The 14,026-nt window shown below is 48.0% G+C and overlaps 1 protein-coding gene across 13 annotated transcripts in view; it reads left to right on the forward strand.

The window, feature by feature from the left end:
- Positions 1 to 14,026, forward strand: part of ARSG (arylsulfatase G) — a 106,482-nt gene that overhangs the window by 22,919 nt on the left and 69,537 nt on the right. For 2 of the 13 annotated variants that reach the window (XM_019637687.1, XM_019637692.1), the window contains exon 1: positions 64 to 269. The exons of 3 other annotated variants lie outside the window; for them this stretch is intronic. The gene's annotated coding sequence lies outside the window, so the exon portion shown is untranslated. Of the gene's footprint in view, positions 1 to 63; positions 270 to 293; positions 412 to 445; positions 467 to 539; positions 561 to 1,132; positions 1,814 to 8,518; positions 10,722 to 14,026 lie in introns of those variants that run through there. 8 more of the 13 variants (XM_019637688.1, XM_019637693.1, XM_019637695.1 and 5 more) reach the window with 7 other exon arrangements.

Raw genomic sequence — 14,026 nt, forward strand, 5'->3', positions numbered from 1 at the left:
GGCCGCTCCCTCCCCCCGCCCCCCACCTCTGCCTCCTGCGCCGGGGCAGTGCGTTCTGCTGCCCGCGCCCCGGCCCCGCGTCGCTGCCTCTCTCTGATCCTATACCGGCTGCAGCCGGTCTCCGCCGGCCTCGGGGGCGCGCCGCCGCCGACCATGTGCTGCGAGCGAAGCGGAGGAGGGGGCCGGCCTGGAGCGCGCGCGCCGGCCCACGTGGACCGGGTCCGCACCGGGCGCGCGCCCGTCCTGAGGCAAACCGCGGGTCACGGAAGGTAACGGCGTCGCAGTCCGGCGCCGGGCCGCCCCCGTCACCGGGGTCCTGCGCGCTCTGCCTGTAGACCCTCCCCCACCTCACACTCGTGCGCGGCTCTGCGCGCCGGCTGGACCAGGTCCCGGCGATTTGCTGCACTGCAAGTGGGGAGCGCGGGCATGTTTGGGGGCGTCTAAACCCTTTCTGCGAGCATTCCAGGTTGAGCGCGCGCGGGGTCCCCCGGCTGCCTCCCTGTCCGCAGACCCCCTTCGTGCCCAGTGCCGCCCGCGCCCTGAGGATTTGGGGCTGTTGGGTGAGGGACGCCGAGGATGGTCCCACGTAGCGCTCGCGGCTGCAGCGGCTTCTCTGGCAGAACAGGTTCCTTCCAGTTTGGGTGTGAGCTGCGCGCGCGGCGCCGCAGTCCCCAAGTTCCTCCTCCTGCGCCCACTTCCCCCTTTTTCGGCAACTCGCGCGCCCCCACATTCCCCTTCCGGGAGGGGGGGTGAGAGAGTGCCGCAGTGGCCCCAGGGAACAGGCGGCCCGGTGGCTACTGGTGTCCTCCTTTACCCCCTTTCCTGCAGCAGCGGCAGCATCCGCGTTGAGCGAAGCGATGGGAGCAGCCGGGCTGAGTCAGCATCCCCGGCCGGGGGCGCGCGCGCACCGTCCTCTCTGGAGCGGCGGGCCGCGCGGTTCACACAGGTGCACCGCTCCTACCCCGCGGGGAGCCCGGGATAGCACAGGGACGCGAACGTTTAGGGAGTACCTGACCCTCATCCCAACGTCCCCAACCCCAGAGTCACTGAACTCAGCAGATGCTGCACGGGAAACCTTAGTTATGAATCGTCCTGGGGACAAAGCAGTGTGTGGGATCCTAGGCGTTTCGAAGCCCGCGGGGGTGGTGCAGCCTGGGTTTCCTGGTCTCCACCTCAGATCCCCAGGACCCGTTTGGGACTTACACGGGGAGGCAAAGGCCTTATTGTCAGCACCCGCCCTGCTGACTTGGGGCACCAGCTGCTGCTCCCTTCATTGGGGTTCTGAGATTGGGGTTCTGATGTCAAACTCCAGAGAGCCTAATCCGGGAGTGCGTGCACAGAGGGTCGCCACCAGGAGGAGTGGGCGGTCTGAAGTTTGATAAAAAACCCACTTTGCCGCCTGGCTTCCCTTATGGTTTAGGGATAGTGTCTACCGGGTTAAAGGCCTGTGTGTGTGGTTACCAAGCTCCGAGTGGGTTAGGTGGGGGCCCGTGTGCTGGTGTAAAGTGCTCTGTTCGGGCCAGTACTGTACAGCCAGGGGTCACTGATGAGTTTTGCAGCCTTGTGGGAGTAATTGAACTCCTTAGAGCGCCAACTTGCAAATCTGTAAAATGGGGACAACGGGGGTACTCCCAGAACTGAAAGGTTTAATTTATGATGCCTGTAAAGTTCAGATCAAAGTGACTGGCATATGGCAAGCCCTCACTGCCCATTGGTTCTTATTGCTATTATTCACGGCTCACCAAGTCGGATGGCTGACTCCTACACACGCCCAGCAAGCGAGCCTATTTCCGAGTTCTTGAGGAATCCACAGGTGATGATATTTGGAAGCTGATTGTAATCACTAAAGTGAAAACACTTAGTACTAAAACAGGGCTGACTATAGGTGTAATCTTTGATATTTAGGGTCTTCCAGAGCGTTGGGACCTGTTAGTACACTAACTCTGGACATGACGCAGCATTCACTGTATTCAGTTTTGCTTAGCAACCTCGGGGTGCAGCCCAGCATTCACAACTGGGTGACTCTTAAGCAAGACACAAGAGGTCTCGGAGCTTTAGCTTCAGGATTTTATTTTATTTTTAAATTTTTTTTAGCTGAGCCATCCTGCCGCCTGTTGGCAGCTCAGTGGCTGCTCAGCTTGGGCTGGGACTCGAACCGCTGTTGCTCAGAGCTTGCACTCTTGAGCGAGCTCTTAACCAACTGCGCCACTTGGCCGGCCCAGCTTCAGGATTTTAAAAATGAGAGAAATAATAGCCGGAAGCTTCAGTGGTGAACAGAGGGTGGGAAAGTCACTTCTGAGTATTTGACCAAGTGAGACAGCTGGCTGTTAGGGGGACAGAACTGTGGTAATCATGATGCATTGTTACTGTTATTTTTACTAATGTTAATTATAATGAATTTTTACATGTTTGCTTTGTTCCCAACACTTCATTAAGGGCCTTACATGTGACCTAGTTTTAACCCCATCATCAGATTTCGGCAGCTGACACTCATCCTTGTTTTACAGATGAGAACAGTTGAGGCACACAGCACTGGAGGGAATTGCCCCAGGTTTCACAACACTTGCAGGCACACACTGGCCCACATTGCAGGTGGAGCTCATCCATGGATGACATTTGCCACCTGTGTTTGGATAACAGCGAGGTGGCTGAAAACCCACCTCTGCCCAGCCTTGCCAGCCACGAACCAGTGACTCTTGCCCACCCTGGTTAGAGGCTGCCTTCATCTTGTTCCCTCAATCTGAGTGAGACCAAGCGTGAAAACCCCTGCTTTTTTCACTTCTCTAGGGAAAGCAAAGAGAGGAAAAGCAGTGCATTACCATGGTAATCAACCCCCCACTCCCTCCAGAAAACAAAACAAAACAAAAGCAAAACTAGCTCTGTTGAGTTCTAAATCTGAACAAAACAACCTTTGGCGTCTGGAGTATAGGAACCAGAAAAATCAGGAGATTAAATGAAGGGTTCACCTCCCCTCTTAGCCTCTTCTGTTGTGTCTGTCACAACCCAAGTGGTTGTGAGCCCCTTGGCCCTTCACTTACAGTGGGCAAGGCTGTAATGATGCCCTTAAAAAGTCCCTCAGCATCTTCTGGGGGAAATAAATTGGCTCTGAGAGCCATCCCCACTGCTCCCTTTTCCAGCCATCTTCTTTAGAGTCATTTGCATGAGAACAGATTCCTTTGTGCAAAGTTGGCCTGCCTGTTCTCTGTCAACATTTGTAGTCCTTCTTGTCTTCATGTTGGGTTGCTAGGCAGATATGACCCTGGCTTGCAAATAAGCTCACTGCATTTACCAGCCTGTGAGAACTTCACCTTGGGGGAAATAGATGGGAAGGAATCTTGTCTGGAGCTCATAGAGGAGCAAGCCTGCTTTTCAAGGCTGGGTCTTCAGAGCAGCCATGACTCGGAGGAGCATTCGAGGGGGCTCCTGTGGGAGGCCTTCCTTTCGTAGAACATCATTTCTCTCCTAAACCCGATCACCTGAGGACCCACGGTGGTGCAGGCCCCGTTCTCCATCAGGCTTGCACAGTTGGCCTCCTTCTTAACCAGAGCCAGGAATGCACTAGGGTACCCTGCTCTAGCTGTAAACGTCTCTGGGGGAACATTGACATATTATGTCAGGGAAATTGCCTCTTCAAGTCAATGCGTACCATCCCTCCATCCATCTTGTTAAAAATGAATTTCCAGTAAAATTATGCTTACTAATAATTTGTCAAAATTTATAATGTATGTTTTATTATAAATGATCACTCAGTAATGTGATAGTAACTTGATCTGGAAGGGTGTTTTCTTTTTTAATACTTGAAGTAAAGTATAAAATATTAAATTTAATTTATAACACAGTCGCTGTATTTCAGAGAAAAGGATAAGGTAATTCAGTACTTTCAAACATGAAAGTATATTGTGTTGAGATAGAACGGCAATACGGTTTTGAAAAAAAGAAAGATGATATAAAATTTCCAAACTGATGGGAAATATTCTCACATAATTTCTAAATGTGTGATGGTGGTTTTCTAACTGCCCTGGTGTTTATATGTCACATTGGTCACACTTAAAAGAGTGGTTGAGGGCCGGCCAAGTGGCTCAGTTGGTAAGAGCTCGCTCAAGAGTTTGAGCTCTGAGCAACAGCAGTTCGATTCCCAGCCTGAGCTGAGCAGCCACTGAGCTGCCAACAGGTGGCAGAATGGCTCAGCTTAAAAAAAAAAAAAAAAAAGACTGGTTGAATAATTTTATTATAGAAGGATCATTTACAAATACAATCGAAATGATATCTTTTGCAGCTGTTTAAAGTTACGATGTGAAACACTGAAGATAACTTAAAACGGTGTGAGGGCGATGTGGACTGAATGTTTTCGCCCCTCCCACCACCTCCCAAGTTCATAGGTTGAAGCCCCACCCCCCCAATATGATAGTCTTTGGAAATGAGGCCTTTGGGAGGAGGTAGGGTTAGACTAGGTCAAGATGTTGGGGATCCTTTTGATGAGACTGATGCCTTTATAAGAAGAGGACGAGAAAAAAAATCTCTGAGAACACACTGAGGAACTGCCATGTGAGGATACAGCGAATAGGCAGCCATTTCTGCAAGCCAGGAAGAGAGGCCAGAAAACCCGACCAGGCTGGTACCCTGATTGCAGACGCCCAGCCTCCAGAGCTGTGAGAAGATGGATTTCTGTTATTTAAGCCACCCAGCCTATGGCATGTTGTTACGGCAGCGTGAGCTGGCTAATACAGAGGGTGTTGACTGTATTCCCAAATTCTGTTCGAGGATATCCAAGCAAAAAACTTGACAGGACACTGAGTATAGTTCATGTTAATATGAGGACAAGAAAGATATCCTCCCTGCACTGCCTGGGGAGATAAGCCCAGGAGGTGCTATAGTGGACTGGGCAAGGCTGGGTATGTAATTGAGAGGTACGATGTGAGATGCTATAAAGATACACGTGAGGACAGGCTCTGGAGCCTGACCTTGAACCCCAGTTCTGCCTTCACTAGCTCTGTCACCTTGGACAGATTAGTTACCCTCTCTCTACCTCAGTCTGCTCATCCATGAAAGGGGGATGATAATACTTTCTGCATAGGGCTGTTTTGGGGGGTGCTTAGCGCTGGGTGGCTGGTTGACTGAATTAACGCGTGTAGGGTTTAGCAGCTTAGCACTGTGCTTGCCTCACCATGAGGCTCTGGAACTCTTGGCTGGGGAGGATGGAGATACGTGAAGCCTAGAACAGGCAGGAAAGACCTGGCAAGGGCTGGCAAGGCGGAAGAGAGAGGGGTGGGCAGCATGAGAGGAAGGCAGGAGGTGAGAGAGCACGCTGGACTTGGGGACAGTAGGGGATGGCAGTAGGGACATGGAGGCCTGACTTCCATCACGCCTGGCTACCATTCTGCACAGGGCTGGGGATGGATCTCTGGGTGGGTCTTACTCTGGAGTAAGTTTTCTTGGATTTCAACACTGGTGTTTGTTTCCAGACTTCTCTGTCTTCAGAGTTTGCTGCTCCTATAGTTTTGGCATCTTCTCACTATTGAAAAAGAAGAAACAAACAAACAAACAAACAAAAACATTGCCTGGAGGAGGCATCTGTAAGCTAGCCCAAGTCTGTTGCAGAAGTCCTAAAAACAAAACAAAACAAAAATCAAAATTCTCAGAACAAGTGATTTAAGTCACATTGCTCTTAGGATAAATGCACATCGTATTAAACTTTTATGACACAGTTGTGGGTCATGAAGCCTAACTGGAAATATTGGAGAATGCTGTGTTATGGGACCACTGGGTTTTGACCCAGTTAGATCAGGCTTTCTTTGGATAATTGTTGGTGTTGCCCCACCCGTCATGTTTCTCACGGCCCCAGGAATAAAAACCTGCTCTCCTGTGTTTCTTGCCCAAAGGGAGATGCTGGCTTTCCTCATCTTGTCTAAACACGCACAGCCTGCCCTGCTGTTCCCTGGAACAGTACACAGTGTGAGGCAGCTCTTAACCCTTTTGCAGCAGTGTACTTTCAGATTTCCAGATGGCGAGGGAGGTGTGATGCAAAGAAGTTAGGAGGGTGCTCCAGGGCTGTGTTATGGATGGGAGGCAAGGAGGGACCCTGCCCTGTCAGGGTCTGTGGAGAGCTGCGGTCTCCTTAAATGAGTCTGCATGCTTAGTATGGGAACATGACCAGACTGGGTACAGGAAGCGTTCAACCTCCTGTCCACACCCATCGCTCTCCTGTCCGGCGGCATCTGCGCATCACAGCCCACTCATGACGATTGATGGACATAGTCATCTCCCAGGCCACAAAAACCTCACCCCAGAGAATGTGATCCCACCTCTCAAAGAGTTGATTTATCAAATTCAGAATACAGGACACGTGCGATTCGTACCCAAAGCGGCATTTCAACAAGTGCACTTTTGGAAGTTGAGAATCTCAGAAATGGGGAACTTAGCAAGGTCATCTGAGGTTTGGGAAGTGAGGAGCGGAAGCCGGGCTTTCAGGGTGGAGTAGCGCAGGCTTGGCCATACTTGTTCGCGTTGGATGCATTCACATACTTGCTCATGTTAGTCTGGCAAATATTGATTGGCCACCCTCTGTGCTAGGTACCAGGATTCTTCAGTGCGTAAAACAGACAGACGTCCTTGCTCTTAAGGATTTTATTTCTTAGGGTTGTGGACTTTTCTTGCTGGAGCAACCCGCCCTGGGTCATGGACACACAGTTTTTTTTTTGATGTTTCTGATATGAAAATGTATTTTCTACTTTCAGTTTACATCAGCGCAGAGAGAGGTTTCCTTCACACCCACTCCACATCTCGACTTGACATCATACTGTTACATTGTACAAAACCAGATTTGCTGGTAGGCAGTGCACTCCGGGGACCATGCCAGCTTGTCACCAGAGTCCGCCCAGGCAGAGGGACCTGGCTCAGGCTTTTCCCAAATGGCACAGACAGCCATGGGAGTGTGTCACAGGGAACTATAGTTCGGAGCTTTGCAAATGCAAGCCAGAATGACTCTTCACTTTCCTTTTGGCATGGTGGTCATGGTGTTTGCAGCTTCTACCAGAATCCAACAGCAGAGCACGCTGACAGAGACTCAGCCCGTAGCTGCAGGGAGTCTGCATTTCACCAGTCGTTTTGCTTAATATTAACTTGAGTAATGCTTTGGGCTGGCACAGTACTTTTTGAAAGTGTTCTCATATTTGCTATTGCTTTCATCCTAGAAACAATTGAGAGAAGGGATAATAGTAGCCAACATTTCTAAGCACTTACTGAGAGCAGACACTTGTGTGGAATTATTGGGTTGTTGGAAAAGTCATGATGCATGTTTGCGACAGATGGACTAGTTCATTTTGGAAGTACTAGAGTCATTCGCATCTATGTTATTGCTATGTCTTTTGACAGCTGACAGTTCTAGCTTCATTTAAAAAAAAATTGAGTGATTCGGTTGAGTTTTGTGGATTTTACCACAAATTGAAGATGCAAGACCAAACTGCATTTTTGCCATATTTTATTGTTTTACTTCCATAAAGGGAAAATCGCGCATCAAGCTTGTGAAAAGTTGCTTGAAGTTTACCCTGACAATGCTCTACAAGAACGTCAGTGCCAACGATGGTTCCTGAAATTCCGTGCTGGTGATTTTGATCTCAATGACGCTCCTCGGTCTGGGAGGCCCACCGAGGTTGATGACAACAAAATAAAGGCATTGATGTAGTCAAGCCCACGTTACATGACACGAGAGATTGCAGAAACTTTGAACATTCAAGCGTTCACGACCACCTGAAGAAGCTGGATACGTAAGCAAGCTTGATACTTGGGTTTTGCATGAACTCAAAAGTTCATTTGATGGCGTGTATAAACATCTGCAATATGCTCATTAAACGTGAGGGAAGTGATCCTTTTTTGAAGTGACTGATAACTGGTGATGAGAAGTGGATTGTTTACAACAAATGTGGTGCACAAACTGTCTTGGTCCCGATGTGATGATTTGCCTCAAACATCGAAAGTAGACATTCATCAGAGGAAGGTTATGCTCTCAGTGTGGTGGGATTTTAAAGGTGTTGTATTTTTCGAGCTCCTACCAAGGAACCAAACAATCAATTCGAATGTATACTGTTGGCAATTGGACAGTTTGAACAAATCCATCATCCAGAAACGTCCAGAGCTTGTTAATTATAAAGGAGTTGTGTTCCATCGTGACAACGCGAGACCACACACAAGTTTGATCACCCATCAAAAATTATTGGAGCTTGGATGGGATGTGTTGCCACACCCACCATACTTGCCTGATCTTGCGCCATCAGACTTCTACTTGTTTCGCTCTCCTCAAAACTCCTTGCGTGGTATAATGTTCAATTCCGATGAGGCTGTAAATCAGCACCTTGTTCAGTTCGCAAATAAAGACAAGTCCTTCTATGAATGAGGAATTATGAAGCTCACTGAAAGATGGCAAAAGGTTATTGAACAAAGCAAGCAATATATCATTGATTGATCTTTGTTCTTTATATAAATAAATGACCTTTGCAAAACATAGACAAAATGCGTCATGACTTTTCCAACAACCCAATATATCATTCTCATGTTGTGTTTGGGGTGGAGGAAGTTTACTTTGGCTTTGTTTTTCAGCTGAGTGGGGAAACTGAGGCATAGAGCAATTCAGTCACACAGCTAACAAACGACTATGCCGAATCCTGGACACACATTCTTCTGGAAGCAGGCCAACACATCCCAAAAATTCGTTCCCCAAAAGGCACATTTTCCAAGTAATTGCTTCACTGGATTGAACATTCCACCCACCTCTTCCCAAGTTTTGGTCTTCCCCCTACTTCTGCCCTTGCCTCAGCCTCAGAGGTTCTCCAGTGAAACCTTAGCTGGACTCTGCCTTAGTCTGTTTGGGCTGCCATAATGAAATGCCATAGACTGTCTGAAACAACAGATGTGTATTTCTCACAGTTCTGGAGGCTGCAAAGTGTCAATCAAGGTGCTAGCTGATTGCGGCCCTGGTGAGAACGCCCTTCCTGGCTTGCCGATGGCCACCTTCTCACTGTGTCCTCACACGTTGGAAAGAGAGAGCAAGCTCTGTCCTATCTCTTCCTGTAAGGGCACTAATCGCATTATGAGGGCCCCACCCTCATGACCTCCTCCCACCCTAATTACCTTGCAAGGGCCCTATCTCATACATCACTTTGGGTGTTAAGTGATTATTTTATGAATTTGGGGAGCACACAAACAGTCCATGACACAATCCTGCAACATTCCATGGCAGAAGTGGATCAGACCTGGGGAAAGGATAAATCTGCAGAACTAGAAAAGACAGTGCGTAGCATTTGAGAGAAAGTTCCCTATGCTCATGAAAAATTAAACTTTGCCATATGAACCCACTGATCAGTGCTCATATGACACAGAGAAAGATACAATGTATGAGGTGGGCCTGCCAAAAAAAAAATAAAAAAATCAAACCTGAGTCTGATCTTACCTGTAGATCTACAACAGTTTATAGGGAGAATAGAGGCCTGGGAATATTTTAAGTGGCACTGTGGGGTGCAATCAGCCAGGTCCAAAATTTGAGAAATTTTATAGGACAAACAATTGTATTTATTTACAAATATAGGGAAGAGAGAAGAGGGACTTTTACATGAAAAGAGATGAGACACATGAACCAAATGCCATGTGTGGTAGACTTTGGATCCTGATTAGAACAAACCAACTGTACGATAACCATTGATGAGACAATAGGACATTTACATACTGATTGGATTTTTGATATTAAAAATTATTAATTTGCAAGAAGGGCTATTAATAGAGTTGTAGTCACTATTTTATTTTATTGGATTTCTTGTGGACTTTTCAAGGTTATTTACTACCCAGATCATCATACAAAAGAGCATTGGGAAACATAGTAGATAATGCCTTTGATTGGTTTTTAGCAGAAGGTAGTGAAAGAATCCTCATTTTTTTGGAGCACCATCTAGAATTGTTTATGGATGAAATTACATGATTTCTGAGGTGTGCTTCAAAATAATCCGAATGTATGTGGAGGATGAGGGAGAGGAGTAGGAGAGCAGACAGACAGAACAACCAGGCTGGCCGTGTGTTCGTTGGCAATTGTTGAATCTAGATGTTGGGTTGTTAGGTATGAGTTTCCACTTGCGTGTGTTTGACAACTCCCGTGGTAAGAGGTGTCACAAATAATAAGTAAATAGCTCTTGTAAAAAGTTCTTACAAACTTGGCAAACAGGCTTTCAGGAAGTGGATTTCAGGTCACTGACCTTGAGCCCTTTCCTCTTGACCACACCCTTCATGAGTTTTCTTCTCCAGTGGAGGGTAGAATTGTAGAGAAAGGATGTTATTCAAGAGGCCCATCTACTCTTGTTTGTTTTTCTGACCTGATTTCAAGGACCCAGATATAATTTCTGCCGGGCAACTGGGTTTTTCGATGCGTGGCATGATGCCACCTCTGCGCTCCCAAATTGGCTCCTGCCACATGGCCTCCTTCTGTGACAGTCCCAACAGGTGGTTCCAGCCTGAAGCCAGGCAGGATGTCATATGCTCCCTGTGGAAGAGTTTCCTGGCATCCTTGGGTTCTCCGAAGTGATATTCCCAACAACAGGGCTTGGCTTGAGGTCTTTCAGCTTAAAAAACAAAGCAAAACAAAACAAAACAAAACAGCATTTTAATTATCTAAGCGGAATTGCTCTCCCAGCCTGGATGGAGGCATTCAATCAACAGTTTTCTTTGCTCCAGTGATAAGATCAGTAAGTCCTGGGGATGTAAGGTAGAACATCCAGACTAGTTAACACTGCCGTGTGGCATATTTGAAAGTTTCTAAGAGAGTAGATCCTGAAAGTTCTCATCACAAGGACAAAAAAACATTTTTTTCCCTTTTTAAAAACAGTTGTATCTGTTGAAATTCTGGATTTTAAGTAGCTAAACTTACTGGGGTAATCATTTCATAATACATGTAAGTCAAGTCATCTGTACCCATAATCTTGTATAGTGCTGTGTGTCCATTATATGTCAGTAAAACTGAAAGAAAAAAAATATATAACGGGAAAAACAGATTTTCTTTGCATTTTCTGTTGAGCTAGGACTGAGGCCCCTCCAGATACACTCTTAAGAAAGCCATCTTGCAGAGTTGGGCCAGCCCCACATGGACATGTTAGGGTCTAGAGGTCAAGTTAGGGGTCATGAGGACACTGATGACACACAGACATTCAATCACCTCAATAACTGTTTGTCCTGGCTGCCATGGTGAGTGCATTTTCCTCTCCACTTGGGCCTGGGTTAGGGTGAGGCAACATTTAAGCAGGAGCTCATTGTCAGGGTCATTGGAGGGCAGGGAATACCATATCCTTAAATTTTCTGCCCTGGGCACTGGGCTGGCCTCACCCTGGTGCTGTCAACTTGCCTGGATTGAGGCAGTGGACTCCTCACTTCTCAGCTCCTTATCTCACCTGTCCTGTTGCAACACATTTGCTGCTTCTCAGCAGAGTGCCGCTCGGTCTTGTAGGATGTAGACAGAACTTGCCACTCTGGCTGAAATCCTCCGCCCGCCTCCTCTCCCACTCAGGGAGTCTGTCTTCCTCCTGACTGCTTCTAGTATGTGCCCGCCCTTATGCCACCGTTTCTACAGCGGCCTCTTTGTTGGCCCTCACCGGTGCCCGCCCTTTGCGCTTGCTGGCTTCTCCGCCGAGCCTACATATCTGACATAACTTCCCGTAGCCTCCTGGCTTCTTCCTTTCTCTCCTACAGATCCTTCTAGAAAGATTGCCTCAGGGAGGTTGTCCCTGACCGCCCTCTTTCACTTTGCGCCTGCTCACCCCCTCACTCCTGACCCTCTCCCTGCTTTGATTTTTCTCTCTGGCACGTTCATTTCACTCCTTTCCTCCCCCGACAAGAAAGTTAAGTGGCATGAGGGCAGCGGGTTTTGTGTTTCATTCGCTGCTGTATGCACAGCGCCTAGGTCAAAACCTGTCACTGAGTTGACATTTGCTGGATGGATGAAAAGGTGTGGGGGACGCACATCAGGTTTTCTTTGCATTTTCTTTTGAGCTGGTACTGAGACCCCTCCAGATACACTCTTAAGAAAGCCACCTTGCAGAGTTGGGGCAGCCCCACATGGACATGTTAGGGTCTAGAGGTCAAGTTAGGGGTGCCCCGGGCCCATCCTGGCAGCCCCCACGTGACTCCTGGCCCAGCAGGTGCACCAACCAGGTCCTGATATGGGCGTAAAACAACAGCGTTGTGCACCCAGAGACCACACTCCCTGAGCGCCTTTGTCTTCTTTGGCCTCAGCTCATCAGAAGCTTTGTCTCTGGAAAACCAACAAGAGCCCTCTGCCAGAAAGGTCGGCCGGACCTTCTTGTTATTTCAGCTGTTTTCAAGGCTTTCTCGCAGGCTGCTTGGCTGCAGGGAGGCCCATGGGGAGCCGTGGTCAGGTGACGGACTTCCAGCTCTGGTACGCAGGCCCTGCAAAGCACATCTTCAGGTTGTCTCATCACATTCGCTTCTCAGCCCTTCTGGCCCACAGCCTGCCTGTGGGTCATGTCACTTCATAGGAGTGCCATTATCTATAAACCAGCTGGGAACCCAAAGGGAGGCAGCCCTGCTTTAAAAGGGGGTTGTAGAAAAGGACACGAATCATTGCAAAGCTGATTGGCAACTCAAGTTCACTGTGCTGCTGCCTGAGGAGCCCTGAGACAAGGGCAGTGGTTCATACTTGTGCTCAGCAAGGATGTATCCCAGTCCCTTGTGCTGGGATGGAACAGATGGGTCCTCCTTGTGGAGTTGGTTGAGTCAGGTCATCAAGCACCTTCTGGCCCAGTGGAAGGAGGGGCCAATGCTTTTTTTGCCAAAGACTCCCCCTTTCTTTCTCAGCCCACAGGAGTGCTCTTTGTGTCCACTTTCTCTTCTAAGAGGCAGGGGTGAGGTGGTGAGGTGGGGTAGGGTGGAGGGGTGGTGGTGGTGCTGCTGCTGCTGCTGCTGCTGCTAATGATGATGATAATGATGATGATGAATAAAGAAAAGGTTGGAAAGTAACCTCAGATAAGGCACTGAGCTCAGCCTCAGCTTGGGTAAATACCCAGACGTGGGACTCCTGGATCCTACCGTCATTCTCAACAGTGAGATGCCAGGTCTCTCTGACTCCATCTCCATCTCCTTCAAGTCTGCGTGGTTCCGGTGGCATGCAGGCTGAAGGCTCCGGCTTTAGACATGCTAATCAGAGGAATTCTGCTCCCCTGTCATAAAAGAAGCCTGAAGTCTGTACTTTCTTAGGATGGATTTGAGGAACTGCTAGGACTCCCGTCTTCCCAGTGGGTGCCTTCTTGGGCAATAAACCTTTCCTTACTCTAAACTGACTTTTTGAGTTTGGGCCTTTAGAATCATGGGACACACAGATTTCGGACTGGTAACACAATCTGTTAAATATCCCTCCCACCCCATTTTAATGAGGTCTAATCCACAAATAGAAATTGTATTTATTTACGGTGTACAGCGTGATGTTTTGATGATGAAATGTAATTACCACAGTGAAGCTATTTAACACATCCATCACGTATTGCTGTTTATATTTTTTGTGGTGAAAACATTTAAGATCTCTCTTAGCAAATTTCAAGTATGCAATACAGTACTATTAACTGTAGTCCCCATGCTGTCTGTACATTAGCTCACCAGAAGTTATTCATCCTGCATGGCTGCAAGCTTGTACCCTTTGATCAACATCCCTTCACAACCCCAGCCCCTGACAAGCACCATTCTACTTCTGTGACTTCAACATTTTTAGATTCCATGCATAAGTGCAATCATGCAGTACTTGTGTTTCTGTGCCTGGCTTAGTTCACTTAGCATAATGTCCTCTACGTTCATCCAGATTGTTGGCAAATCACATGATTTCCTTCTTTTTTAAGGCTGAATAATATTCCATTGTTGTTTTTTTTAAAAGATTTTATTGGGGAATTGGGGGAGGGGAACAGTGCTGGGGAATTGGGGGAAGGGGAACAGACAAGTTGCTGTCGTTTTGTTCTTCAGTCTAGTTGTGGAGGACGTTGCTTCACTGGCC

The sequence above is a fragment of the Hipposideros armiger genome, unplaced genomic scaffold (genome assembly GCF_001890085.2).
Source record: "Hipposideros armiger isolate ML-2016 unplaced genomic scaffold, ASM189008v1 scaffold_34, whole genome shotgun sequence".
NCBI classification, from domain to species: Eukaryota; Metazoa; Chordata; class Mammalia; order Chiroptera; family Hipposideridae; genus Hipposideros; species Hipposideros armiger.